The sequence below is a fragment of the Oncorhynchus tshawytscha genome, linkage group LG21 (genome assembly GCF_018296145.1).
Source record: "Oncorhynchus tshawytscha isolate Ot180627B linkage group LG21, Otsh_v2.0, whole genome shotgun sequence".
NCBI classification, from domain to species: Eukaryota; Metazoa; Chordata; class Actinopteri; order Salmoniformes; family Salmonidae; genus Oncorhynchus; species Oncorhynchus tshawytscha.
This window is the reverse complement of record NC_056449.1, coordinates 605,035-619,539: the sequence shown is the minus strand read 5'-3', so window position 1 is coordinate 619,539 and position 14,505 is coordinate 605,035.

Genomic DNA, 14,505 nt, shown 5'->3' with positions numbered 1-14,505 from the left:
TCTGCAATTCTACACATTTTGCAAACGTAGCAATTTTACAACAAATGTCATGCAATTCTACTCATTTTGCCACAATGCAGATAATTTTTGCAATTCTACCCACTTGCCATAGGGTGGAGAGAAATTATGCCGTTTTAAAGCTAATTTACTCCAATTCTACATGTTTGTAATGACTTATGCCATGCTAATATGATATTTGAGAGAGATAGACTAACAAAATCAATGGGGGCCCCCTGGAGGTCAGAGCCCGTGTCCTGCGTGCCCAGTCAGTATTCGGCCATGATTACGAAAAGTTTAGATAGTTTAGCCAGCTAACTACCAATTATTATTTTTTCAGAGATGGCTAATTACATGACTGTCAGTGACTGACACAACATGTGAAACTGCTGATGCTGTCACATATTGTTACGGGAGCAACGCAGTAGATGAGAAGCAGCTTCAGGGAGTGAAGGTTTATTAGCTGACGGACATGAAACGGAACGGAAAATTAACACAGTTGACGGTGAGAGGACGTTTCTTTTTTTCCTGAGTTTAGCATGTATAAGCTGGAAGTAGAAGCCTTAGTGTTGTTGTTCATTCGTTTACTCCAATTATGAGAGGGGTGGTAGGGTTAGTGTAAAACGATAAAGGAGAATATATATGTATTTTTTTTTATGTATATACACTTGAAGTTGGAAGTTTACATACACTTAGGTTGGAGTCATTAAAACTCATTTTTCAACCATTCCACAAATTTCTTGTTAACAAACTATAGTTTGGCAAGTCTGTGAGGACATTACTTTGTGCATGACACAGGTAATTTTCCAACAATTGTTTAGAGACAGATTATTTCACTTATAATTCACTGTATTACAATTTCAGTGGGTCAGAAGTTTACATACACTAAGTTGACAGCGCCTTTAAACAGCTTGGAAAATTCCAGAAAATTATGCCATGGCTTTAGAAGCTTCTGATAGGCTAATTGGAGGTGTACCTGTGGATGTATTTCAAGGCCTACCTTAAAACGCAGTGCCTCTTTGCTTGACATCATGGGAAAATCAAAAGAAATCAGCCAAGACCTCAGAAAAACAATTGTAGACCTCCACAAGTCTAGTTCATCCTTGGAAGCAATTTCCAAATGCCTGAAGGTACCACGTTCATCTGTACAAACAATAGTGCGCAAGTATAAACACCATGGGACCAAGCAGCCGTCATACCGCTCAGGAAGGAGATACGTTCTGTCTCCTAGAGATGAACATACTTTGGTGCGAAAAGTGTAAATCAATCCCAGAACAGCAAAGGACATTGTGAAGATGCTGGATGAAAAAGGTACAAAAGTATCTATATCCACAGTAAAACGAGTCCTATATCGACATAACCTGAAAGGCCGCTCAGCAAGGAAGAAGCCACTGCTCCAAACTACGGTTTGCAACTGCACATGGGGACAAGGATCGTACTTTTTGGAGAAATGTCCTCTGGTCTGATGAAACAAAAATATAACTTTTTGGCCATAATGACCATCATTATTTTTGGAGGAAAAAGGGGGAGGCTTGCAAGCCGAAGAACATCATCCCAACCGTGAAGCACGGGGGTGGCAGCATCATGTTGTGGCGGTGCTTTGCTGCAGGAGGGACTGGTGCACTTCACAAAATAGATGGCATGATGAGGAAAGGAAATTATGTGGATATATTGAAGCAACATCTCAAGACATCAGTCAGGAAGTTAAAGCTTGGTCGCAAATGGGTCTTCCAACTGGACAATGACCCCAAGCATACTTCCAAAGTTGTGGCAAAATGGCTTAAGGACAACAAAGTCAAGGTGTTGGAGTGGCCATCACAAAGCCCTGACCTCAATCCCATAGAAAATGTGTGGGGAGAACTGACAAAGCGTGAGCGAGCAAGGAGGCCTACAAACCAGCTCTGTCAGGAGGAATGGGCCAAAATTTACCCAACCTATTGTCAGAAGCTTGTGGATGGCTATTCGAAATGTTTGAACCTGTAACAGGTTTCTTCTTCCTCTGAGGAGGAGGAGTAGTAGTAGGAAGGATCGGAGGACCAAAAGCGTTGTATGTATCCATAATGTAATTTAATGGAAAATGAATACAAAAGAACAAGAGAATGAAAACCGAACCAGTCCCGAATGGTGCAAACACTGAAACGGAAAAATAATCACCCACAAATCAAGGGTGAAAACAGGCTGCCTAAGTATGGTTCTCAATCAGGGACAACGATTGACAGCTGCCTCTGATTGAGAACCATACCAGGCCAAACACAGAAATACCAACTCATAGAAAAACAAACATAGACAACCCACCCAACTCTCGCCCTGACCAAAGAACTAAGGTCAGAACGTGACAGAACCAAGTTAAACAATTTAAAGGTAATGCTACCGAATACTAATTGAGTGTATGTAAACTTCTGGCCCACTGGGAATGTGATGAAAGAAATAAAAGCTAAAAATAAATAATTCTCTCTACTATTATTCGGACATTTCACATTCTTAAAATACAGTGGTGATCCTAACTGACCTAAGACAGGGCATTTTTACGAGGATTAAATGTATTTGGCTAAGGTGTATGTAAACATCCGACTTAAACTGTATACATTACCAGTCAAAAGTTTGGACACACCTACTCATTCCAGGGTTTCTCATTATTTTTTACTATGTTATACATTGTAGAATAGTAGACATCAAAAATATGAATTAACACATATGGAATCATGTAGTAACCAAAAACGTGTTAAGCAAATCCAAATATATTTTATATTTGAGATTCTTCAAAGTAGCCACCCTTTGCCTTGATGACAGCTTTGCACACTCTTGGCATTCTCTCAACCAGCTTTATGCCGTAGTCTCCTGGAATTCATTTCAATTAACAGGTGTGCTTTGTTAGAAGTTAAGTTGTGGAATTGCTTTCCTTCTTAATGCGTTTGAGCCAATCAGTTGTGTTGAGGCAAGGACCCGGTGGTATACAGAAGATAGCTCTATTTGGTAAAAGACTAAGTCCATATTATGGCAAGAACAGCTCAAATAAGCAAAGAGTAACAACAGTTCATCATTACTTAAACCTTCTCACATGTGAGTTCCAAATATCTCTAACGGTTGCCCCAGCATGAGTTTTTTATGCCCGTGATGTCCGAATGCACTCACTGTTCCAAAAAGCGGTTGTTACACAACAGGGCAGTTACATATTTTTATTTAACAAGGCAACTCAATTAAGAACACATCCTTATTTACTATTATTATTACTATTATTACCCACAAGGGTGCGTTCTGAGCCCTCTCCTGTACTCCCTGTTCACCCACGACTGCGTGGCCATGCACGCCTCCAACTCAATCATCAAGTTTGCGGACGACACAACAGTGGTAGGCTTGATTACCAACAACAACGAGACGGCCTACAGGGAGGAGGTGAGGGCCCTCGGAGTGTGGTGTCAGGAAAATAACCTCACACTCAACGTCAACAAAACTAAGGAGATGATTGTGGACTTCAGGAAACAGCAGAGGGAACACCCCCCATCCACATCGATGGAACAGTAGTGGAGAGGGTAGCAAGTTTTAAGTTCCTCGGCATACACATCACAGACAAACTGAATTGGTCCACTCACACAGACAGCATCGTGAGGAAGGCTCAGCAGCGCCTCTTCAACCTCAGGAGGCTGAAGAAATTCGGCTTGTCACCAAAAGCACTCACAAACTTCTACAGATGCACAATCGAGAGCATCCTGGCGGGCTGTATCACCGCCTGGTATGGCAACTGCACCGCCCTCAACCGTAAGGCTCTCCAGAGGGTAGTGAGGTCTGCACAACGCATCACCGGGGGCAAACTACCTGCCCTCCAGGACACCTACACCACCCGATGCTACAGGAAGGCCATAAAGATCATCAAGGACATCAACCACCCGAGCCACTGCCTGTTCACCCCGCTGTCATCCAGAAGGCGAGGTCAGTACAGGTGCATCAAAGCTGGGACCGAGAGACTGAAAAACAGCTTCTATCTCAAGGCCATCAGACTGTTAAACAGCCACCACTAACATTGAGTGGCTACTGCCAACACACTGTCAATGACACTGACTCTACTCCAGCCACTTTAATAATGGGAATTGATGGGAAATGATGTAAATATATCACTAGCCACTTTAAACAATGCTACCTTATATAATGTTACTTACCCTACATTATTCATCTCATATGCATACGTAGATACTGTACTCTATATCATCGACTGCATCCTTATGTAATACATGTATCACTAGCCACTTTAACTATGCCACTTGGTTTACATACTCATCTCATATGTATATACTGTACTCGATATCATCTACTGTATCTTGCCTATGATGCTCTGTACCATCACTCATTCATATATCCTTATGTACATATTCCTTATCCCCTTACACTGTGTATAAGACAGTAGTTTTTTTGGAATTGTTAGTTAGATTACTTGTTCGTTATTACTGCATTGTCGGAACTAGAAGCACAAGCATTTCGCTACACTCGCATTAACATCTGCTAACCATGTGTATGTGACAAATAAAATTTGATTTGATTTTGATTTATTACAGCCTACCGGGAAACACTGGGTTAACTGCTTTGTTCAGGGGCAGAACAACAGGTTTTTACTTTGTCGGCTCGGGTATTGGTGGTGGTTGAAGAACAACAAAAACTTGTTTCACTAGAGGAAGAAAACGGAATATGCATAATCCATATTTCATGTTCATGCTGTGATTGAACAACGACTGCATTTCCACCCCCCACCTCTAAAGGCATAGTATCATGGCAGGTCACCTGTCAAGTTGTCTGTTAGGTCAGTTAGTCAGTAATTGCTGCAGATGTGCTCAATAGTGCAGTTTGAGGGACTTCGCAGGGAAAATGCCTTGCAGTGAGGCATAGGGGATTGTCTGCAGCAGAACGACCCCCAGTGGATGGCGATTGGTCTCCTCTACTATGTCTCCCACCAGCTCCTCTGTCAGAAACAGCTTGAAGCACTCTGCCAGAGGGAAATGGCAAGGGGCTTTGCACTCCAGACTGGGACTCATCAAAGCAAACAGCAGGGCCAGGAGGGGTGATATGCCTGGCGGCCTTCCAGCTACCACAGAACTCTTGTACTGCATCTGCCCCTCAACTGTCCATTGGAAGGGACACCGATACCGAAGAAGATTTATTAAGTTCATTTTTATAAGTAACATGCACACAGCTTCGTCACAGTGCCCATTGAAGGAGAGTTGTGCCTTTTGTGCCGGTAATTTTCATATTTAGAAAGATTTACAAAACATTTTGTTCCCCCCCCCCATTTCTTTTCATTTCATTAAAAACAAGCAATATCTACCCTCCCCTTAATGAAGGCTGGTTTAGCAGCATCGCAGAGGTGTCTTTTTATCAATTCTGATTGGCCAAGCATCAACACAGCCACAACTTGTTTATTTATCAAAATCAAGCACTTTCGCTCAACCGCCAGTTACTGCACCCATTATTCCCATTGTGAAAATAGCACAAATATTTCTGACACACCCTCGAACCTATAACGCTACCATTAACTCTAAGGCCCTGCCTTGAACCTTAGTCACTTCTAGTCATGAATCATCCTATATAACTACTGATGTACACACTTTTCTACTCAGATACTGCATACACACCATTATACACTGTCTACAAAACATTAGAAACACCTGCTCTTTCCATGACAGACTGACCAGGTGAATCCAGGTAAAAGCTATGATCCATTATTGATGTCACTTATTAATTAAATCCACTTCAATCAGTGTAGATGAAGGGGAAGAGACAGGTTATTAAAGCAGGATTTGTAATCCTTGAGACAATTGAGACATGGATTGTGTATGTGTTCCTTTCAGAGGTTGCCTTTGAACGTATGATAGTAGGTGTCAGGTGCACCAGTTTGAGTGTGTCAAGAGCTGCAACGCTGCTGGGTTTTTCATTCCAAACAGTTTCCGGTGTGTAAAAAGAGTAGTCCACCACCCAAAGGACATCCAGACAACTATAAATATTAGTGTCAACATGGGCCAACAAATGTAGAGTCCATGACCCGACGAATTGAGGCTGTTCTGAGGGCTAAGGGGATGCAACTCAATACTAGGAAGGTGTTCTCAAATGTTTTGTACACTCCGTGTATATACTGTGACTTCAGAAAGTATTCACACCCCCTTGATTTCTTTGCACATTTTGTTGTCCTGAATACAAAGCGGTATGTTTGGGTCAAACACATCACTAAGTACCACTCTTCATATTTTCAACCATGGTGGTGGCTGCATCATGTTATGGGTATGTTTGTCATCGGCAAGGGAGTTTTTTATGATACACATAAATTAAATAGAGCTAAGCACAGGCAAAATCCTTGAGGAAAACCTGGTTCTGTCTGCTTTCCAACAGACACTGGGAGATAAATTCACTTTCAACCAGGACAATAACCTAAAACACAAGGACAAATATACACGAGTTGTAAAGCAAGACAACATTCGTCATCTTGCTTACCAAGAATTGAAAATGGCTGTATAGCAATGATAAATAACTAACTTGACAGCGCTTGAAGAACAATTTTTTTTTACAATTAAACAAATTTTAATCCCACTCTGTAACACAAGAAAATGTGGAAAAATTGATTGATTTGCACTTTTCGCACCAAAGTGCGTTCATCTCTAGGAGACAGAACGCGTCTCCTTCCTGAGCGGTATGATGGCTGCGTGGTCCCATGGTGTTTATACTTGCACACTATTGTTTGTACAGATGAACGTGGTACCTTCGGGCATTTGGAAATTGCTCCCAAGGATGAACCAGACTTGTGGAGGTCTACAATTATATTTCTGAGGTCTTGGCTGATTTCTTTTGGATTTTCCATGATGTCAAGCAAAGAGACACTGAGTTTGAAGGTAGGCCTTGAAATACATCCACAGGTACACCTCCAATTGATTCAAATTATGTCAAGTAGCCTATCAGAAGCTTCTAAAGCCATGACATAATTTTCTGGAATTTTCAATGCTGATTAAAGGCACAGTCAACTTAGTGTATGTAAACTTCTGACCCTCTGGAATTGTGATACAGTGAATTATAAGTGAAATAATCTGTCTGCAAACAAAAATTACTTGTGTCATGCACAAAGTAGAAGTCCTAACCGACTTGCCAAAACAATTGTTAACAAGAAATTTGTGGAGTGGTTGAAAAATGAGTTTTAATGACTCCAACCTAAATGTATGTAAACTTCCAACTTCAACTGTATATGTATAATTTGACTGTAACACAGAGCCCAAGGGAAAGAGGTCTATTATCCAAGCTGGGCTGTGGGAAAATTTCCTTTTGTTGGTGGAAAAGGAGTGGGAAATAGAAGACAGCATGAAAGAAAGGGAAACCCTATGAGCTTGGTTCACTTATCGGAAACAAGGCCTAACCTTTAAATTACCTCTGCACCTCCATGCTTCTCACTCCTTCAGTCCCCTGGCAGATGGCCAGACAGAGTGATGAAGGAAGTGATGGGAGTTGTAGAATAAGTTGAAAAGGGATTTGTAATAGGCTCAGCTCCTTGAAAGAGTTCAGGACCATCTCTACAGTTCACAACACCCCCGTCAAAGCTTTCCCTTCACCGCAGAGGAGCCTAGACTCAGAACTCGAGGTCTAAGACTGACTGAAGGGGACGCTCCTTCTGAGAAGCTCTTCCTGACACTAACACTCAAAACATCTTAGCGAACAGCCCGTGGTCATAGAGAGATGTGGGTCTGTCATGTAAGCTCCTGTCATTTTGATAGGTTTTGTTTCTGAGCATTATATATTATGAATCATTAGGTATAATAGATACATGAGGGGTGCCATAAGTAAGCTTGGGAGGGGCTGAGTGCAGGGAAAACGATCACATGTAGCAGTACTGATAAGGGGAGGAACTCTTTAAGGCCCATATCACTCAGCTCCCTGCCTAGCAATAATGATGCAATGTTTAGTGATAAGGAGGAGACTCCACCCAAAGTGGGGTATGTATACTATTTGTTTTTGTCTAATGCAGCTGTATTGACCCTCTGAGCAGAATAAACTTGATTTAAAGCTAACATCGTGTCCGTTGAGTTGGTGCTCTGAAAACTAGAACCTAACAATATGTTTCACATACTGTGCCTAAAAGGCTGCATTGGGTTGGCTGGAAATTCTTCAATATTGCTGGTTGTTGAATATGGTTCTATTTAACCAGAAAATGTCCCCATTTAACTGCGTTCGTTAGTAGCTCTACAGCACAGAAGGTGGTGGGAAATAACACATCACATAGATGTGTAACACCCAGCTGGACTACTGACAGCATATATTTTGCTTGCAGAGAAGCTCTCTCACATTTGTTTAATTTATTCATTCAAGTGTTCCCCACATTCCCACATGAATCCATCGAGGCCCTTAATTTTCTGCAGTCAAATGACCAACTCGCCCTCTCGTGGCCTCATGGGTGGAATGTTATTCATATTTTTCATAATTAATAAACTTTTTTTTTACCTCACGAAAATCTGGTGTTTCTATGTCAAGCAATTTTGTTATATTTCAGTCTTCTGTGATGTATATAAAGTCTAATATTGGGATGCAAATTTTGTTTTTACACATTTCAACTCTAAATCTGAACAAGTGTCTTCTTTTTTTAATAACCATGCTTGTGAGGTGTATACTTTTGTTTAAAAGTAGATTTGTTCAAGACTATTACAAAAAAGTCTGTGTGACCCTGATTTAGCCCAGTGCAGTAAAAGGTTAAATGCTAGGTAGCAGATATAGTTGAAGTCGGAAGTTTACATACACCTGAGCCAAATACATTTAAACTCAGTTTTTCACAATTCCTGACATTTACTCGTAGTAAAAATTCCCTGTCTTATTTCAGTTAGGATCACCACTTTATTTTAAGAATGTGAAATATCAGAATGATATTAGAGAGAATGTTAACGTGCCCTCTAAAGGAGGGAGGTGCAGGAATCAGGAGCAGGAGAGCAAGGAAGTCCCTTTGGCACAATAGTTTATTGAGCAGTCCCAACTCAACTACAACATGGGACTGAAACATGCCCAAACGAGGACTCCACACACACAGGGAAATAGAGGTTTCTTCTCCTAAACTCATACCAAATGGCACAACTGCCATGAGAAAAGAAAACCCTGAGGTGCAGACACGCACCCCTAACAACGTAACCACAGAAAACAACCCCGCACAAAGACTAGCAGGCAGCGGAAGTAAATATATCCACCGTAAACAATAAGACAGACACAAACAAAAAGGAAAAATGGATCGGTGGCAGCTAGTAGGCCGGCGACGACGACCGCCTACCACCGCCCAAACAGGGAGAGGAGCCACCTTCGGTGGAAGTTGTGACAGTACCCCCCCTGATGCGCTTCAGTGGAGAGCCCGAGCGCTGGGAGAGCACGGCTCCAATCCCAGCCTCGGATGCATCCACCTCCACTATGAATGCCAAAGAGGGATCCGGATGAGCCAATACGGGAGCATCGGTAAACAAGTGCTCAAGTGTCAAAACGCTCTGTCCGTCTCAGCCGACCCCCGCAGACGCACTGGTGCCCCCTTCAGCAGTGAGGTAATGGCGAGAAGCCACCTGCCCAAAACCCCGGATAAACATCCGGTAGTAATTGGCAAACCCTAAAAACCGCAGCACCTCATTTACTGTGGTGGGAGTCGGCCAATTACGCACGTCTGCAATGCGGTCACACTACATCACCAACCCTGTTGTAGAAATGCGATAACCCAGGAAGGAGACTGCCTGTTGGGAGAACACGCATTTCTCAGCCTTGACATACAGGTCATGCTCTAACAGTCACACATGCACGGCGCGTGTGGTGGAATAGATCAGAATGTCATCGATATACGCCACCACACCGTGCCCATGCAGGTCCCTGAGAATATTGTCTACAAAGGATTGGAAGACTGCTGGGGTATTCTTCAACCCATACGTCATGACAAAGTACTCATAATGGCCAGATGTGGTACTAAACGCTGTCTTCCACTCATCTCCCTCCCGGATACGCACCAAGTTATTCGTGCTCCTGAGATCCAGTTTTGTGAAGAAGCGTGCTCCGTGAAATTACTCAGTCACCGTAGCGATGAGAGGTAGCGGGTAACCGTACCCAACCGTAATAGAATTTAGACCTCTATAGTCAATGCACGGACGCAGACCTCCCTCCTCCTTCTTCACAAAAAAGAAACTCGAGGAGGCGGGTGACATGGAGGACCGAATGTACCCCTGCCTCAGAGATTCAGTTTCCATAGCCACCGTCTCCTCCAGTGACAGTTGATACACGTGACTCCTGGAAAGTGCGGCGTTTACCTGGAGGTTTATCGCACAATCCCCTCGTCGATGGGATGGTAATTGGGTCGCCCTCTTTTTACAGAAGGCGATAGCCAAATCGGCATATTCGGGGGGAATGCGCACGGTGGAGCTTTGGTCTGAACTCTCCACCGTCGTTGCACCGATGGAAACTTCCACACACCTAACTGAGCACTCCTCTGACCACCCCTTTAGAGCCCTCTGTTGCCACGAAATAGTGGGGTTGTGAAAGGCCAATCAGGGAATCCCCAGCACCACCGGAAATGCAGGTGAATCAATGAGGAAGAGACTAATTCTCTCCTCGTGACCCCTCTGCGTAACCATGTCCAGTGGAGCAGTGGCCTCCCTGACACCCCTGACCCTAATGGTCGATTATCTAGGGAGTGGACATGGAATGGTTTGTCCATCTGAACCAGGGGAATCCCTAACCTATGGGCGAAACTCCATGAAATTTCCCGCTGCACCTGAATCTACTAGCGCCTTATGCTGGGAATGGGGGGGGGGGAATTCAGGGAAAGAGATTAACACATACATGTGACCAACAGGGAGCTCTGGGAGAGCCTGGTGCTGACTCACCTGGGGTGTCTGAACAGTACTCGGCCTGCCATCTCGACTCCCAGACGAACTCCTCCAGCACCGGTCGGCAGTGTGCCCTCTCTGACCACACCCAGTGCAGGGGGAGGCTCCTCCTCCGATCGCCCTCGCTGCAGCACCCCCTAACTCCATGGGGGTTGGGGCAGAGGCGCTGGGGGGTGGAACCAACAGGACCCGATCCGGACGCCTGAGGATTGATTATGAACATCGTTTGAAATGTTTCTACGAACTTTACGGATACTATTTGAATTTTTTGTCTGCCTATTGTGACTGCGTTTGAGCCTGTGGATTACTGAAGAAAACGTGCAAACAAAACTGAGGTTTTTGGATATAAAGAGACTTTATCAAAGAAAAGGAACATTTATTGAATAAATGGAAGTCTTCTGAGTGCAACCATATGAAGATCATCAAAGGTAAGTGATTAATTTTCTCTCTATTTCTGACTTGTGTAACTCTTTTACCTGGCTGGTTACTGTTTGTAATGATTTGTCTGCTGGGCTATGTTCTCAAATAATAGTAAGGTATGCTTTCGCCGTAAAGCATTTTTGAAATCTGACACCGTGGTTGGATTCACAAGAAGTTAATCTTTAAACCTATGTAAAATAGTTGTATCTTTTCTGAATTATTATTTCTGTATTTGAATTTGGCGCTCTGCAATCTCACTGGATGTTGGCCAGGTGGGATGCTAGCGTTCCACATACCCTAGAGAGTTTAAAGGCACAGTCAACTTAGTGTATGTAAACTTCTGACCCACTGGAATTGTGATACAGTAAATTATAAGTTTAATAATCTATCTGTAAACAATTTTTGGAAACATTCCTTGTGTCATGCACAAAGTAGATGTCCTAACCGACTTTCCAAAACTATAGTTTGTTAACAAGAAATTTGTGGAGTGGTTGAAAAACAAAGTTTTAATGACTCCAACCTAAGTATATGTAAACTTCTAACTTGAACTGTACATGTTGAGACCCAATGTAGCTTAGCACAGTTGACTGTCTGGGGATCTGATCAGCCACTCAGTACTGCTAACACAGCAAGCTAATCGTCTGACGACAGATACTGACATGTAACCCCACTGACTTTGTGACTCAGAATGTTTGGTATATAGATGATGCTTGGAGTGTTACAGGTAACCTCTGGTACACTGCCTCCCTCACATGCTTATCTTGTTATCTTATCTTATCTTGTTTTACAAGAAGCAATCAATATATTATTAATGTCACGTAATCCATTTCCCAACAGCCAAGACTCTCAAATGAAGGGTTGCACAGAGAATCCGTTGTTGCAGTACAGGTATGTGCTGCACTGTATTTTCAAAGCTTAAAGATCAGAATCGTGCTCGTATTTAAAGTATTTTTTTCAGATTAATTCTCAAGGTCCCTACTTTGCTAGTGTTCTCGTTACAAAAATAATATTTTCCTCTGCAGCGGCTGAAAAGTAGTGAGGTTTGTTGTGTAAACCTTTAAATTCAATCCAGAGAGCATTCAGAGCAAAGTCTTTATCTCCCTGAATGATGACACTGCCTCCATTTCAATGGAGGCGGGGGGTTGGAGGGATGGGGCAGTAGCGAGGCATGACTAGTGTTCTCAACCAATTCACTGTTTATTAAAGTTTTAATCATCAAGATGGATTGAGTATGAGATTCCATTCAAACTACTAGGTGTATTTGTGAACTCATAAAGGAGCAATAAAGACCTAGTGCACTAATTTTGTGTGGGATTATTATATATATATATATATATATATATATATACAGAGTATATATATAGTACCAGTGAAAAGTTTGGACATATACTCATTCCAGGCTGTTTCTTTATTTTTTACAATTGTATACATTGTAGAATAATAGTGAAGACATCAAAACTATGAAGTAACACATATGGAATTATGTAGTAAACAAAAAAGTGTTCAAAAATCTAAATATATTTTATTTTTGAGATTCTTCAAAGTAGCCACGTTGATCACCTATGTTGAGCACTTGTTGTCTGCTTTTCCTTCACTCTGCGGTCCAATTCATCTCAATTGTGTTGAGGTTGTTTGATTGTTGAGGTCGGGTGATTGTTTATAATTTGTAATTTTGTATGAAAGCCTTCCCGTCATGGTCATACACATCAAATATTCATTCCATCTCCCTTTGGGGAAATCTTGGGGACAGAGGAAAGGAGAGGAGCAGGGAAAACCTCTCCCCTGCTTCCGTGCCTTGTATGTTTTTATTTTCTCCATAATCTTGCTGTTAATCTGCCACGGCACCAGCGGTTTATTGGTGCGTTAATCTTCTGTGTGGAGGAGATGGAGGCGGTTTGACTGAGGGATGAAGAGGAATGAAGAGAGAAGAGGAAGAAGAGTCAGTCTCCTGAGACTAGCCTATTCCCAGGGGTGAGGCCTCTAGGAGCTCTGTGTCACAAGCCATTACTTCTCCTCATGCTCCTATGATGCTCCACAACATTCAAGGACACTGGTGGATGTCTATTGGTGGGGCCGCTTGGCGGAACATCTTCAGGTTGTTTTGACAAACGGATGCATGTGTAATGCAGCTGAGCAAAGAGAAAATCCAACCCTGTCCGACAGGGCTATACAGCCTATAGTAGACATGGCATGCTTTGTCAAATCCATCATTGTTATTCAAAGTAATTATTTCATCCTTGGTGGGAGTGGATGGTTGTGAAGTGCCTAAATTGGACTGAAGCCCGATATCCTTTCTACTGTAGATCTTGTGATCATTGAGATTCGGTGCACTTGCTTTTTGAATGGTTTGTTAAAACCTCTTACAGCCCCCCCCCCTACTTTGTGCAATTTCCGCCTGAAGACATACCCAAATCTAACAGCCTGTAGCTCAGGCACAGAACCAAGGATATTCATATTCTTGGTACCATTTGAAAGAAAACACTCTGAAGTTTGTGGAAATGTGAATTGAATGTAGGAGAATATAACACAATAGATCTGGTAAAAAACAATGATAAAACAATGAAAAAAAACATACGTTTTTATTTTTATATCATCTTTAAAATCAACAAGATAAAACAAACATTCAGATAGGATGATGGGGACAATTTCAGTGGGAAAAAAACAGAACTTGTGCAAAGTTTCATAATGATAACTTCCAAAATGAGTGTGCTACAGGACATTTACCATGAAGTCACCCAGGTGTCCCACACAAGTAGCTCAAATGTACCCAAGTGGCCAAATTGGTGAAGGTATACATTTTGAAACAAATAACTATATACAAAATACCAAAATGGTATATAACAAAATGGAGAAAAACATTGGGGGGGGGGAATTAATTATTGATTAAAAAATATGAAAAAAAGTATATATATATATATACACATTTACAAAATAACATGGGTAACTATTTACACACTTTCATTATTTGGAAGACCCTCAGTCCTCTATCAAATCAAATCTATTTATATAGCCCCAGCCTAAATCCCCAAACAGCAAGCAATGCAGGTGTAGAAGCACGGTGACTAGGAAAAACTCCCTAGAAAGGCAAAAACCTAGGAAGAAACCTAGAGAGGAACCAGGCTATAAGGGGTGACCAGTCCTCTTCTGGCTGTGCCGGGTGGAGATCACAGTAGTTGTAGAGGGTGCAACAAGGACAGCACCTCAAGAGTAAAACTGAACAGTTTAGGGT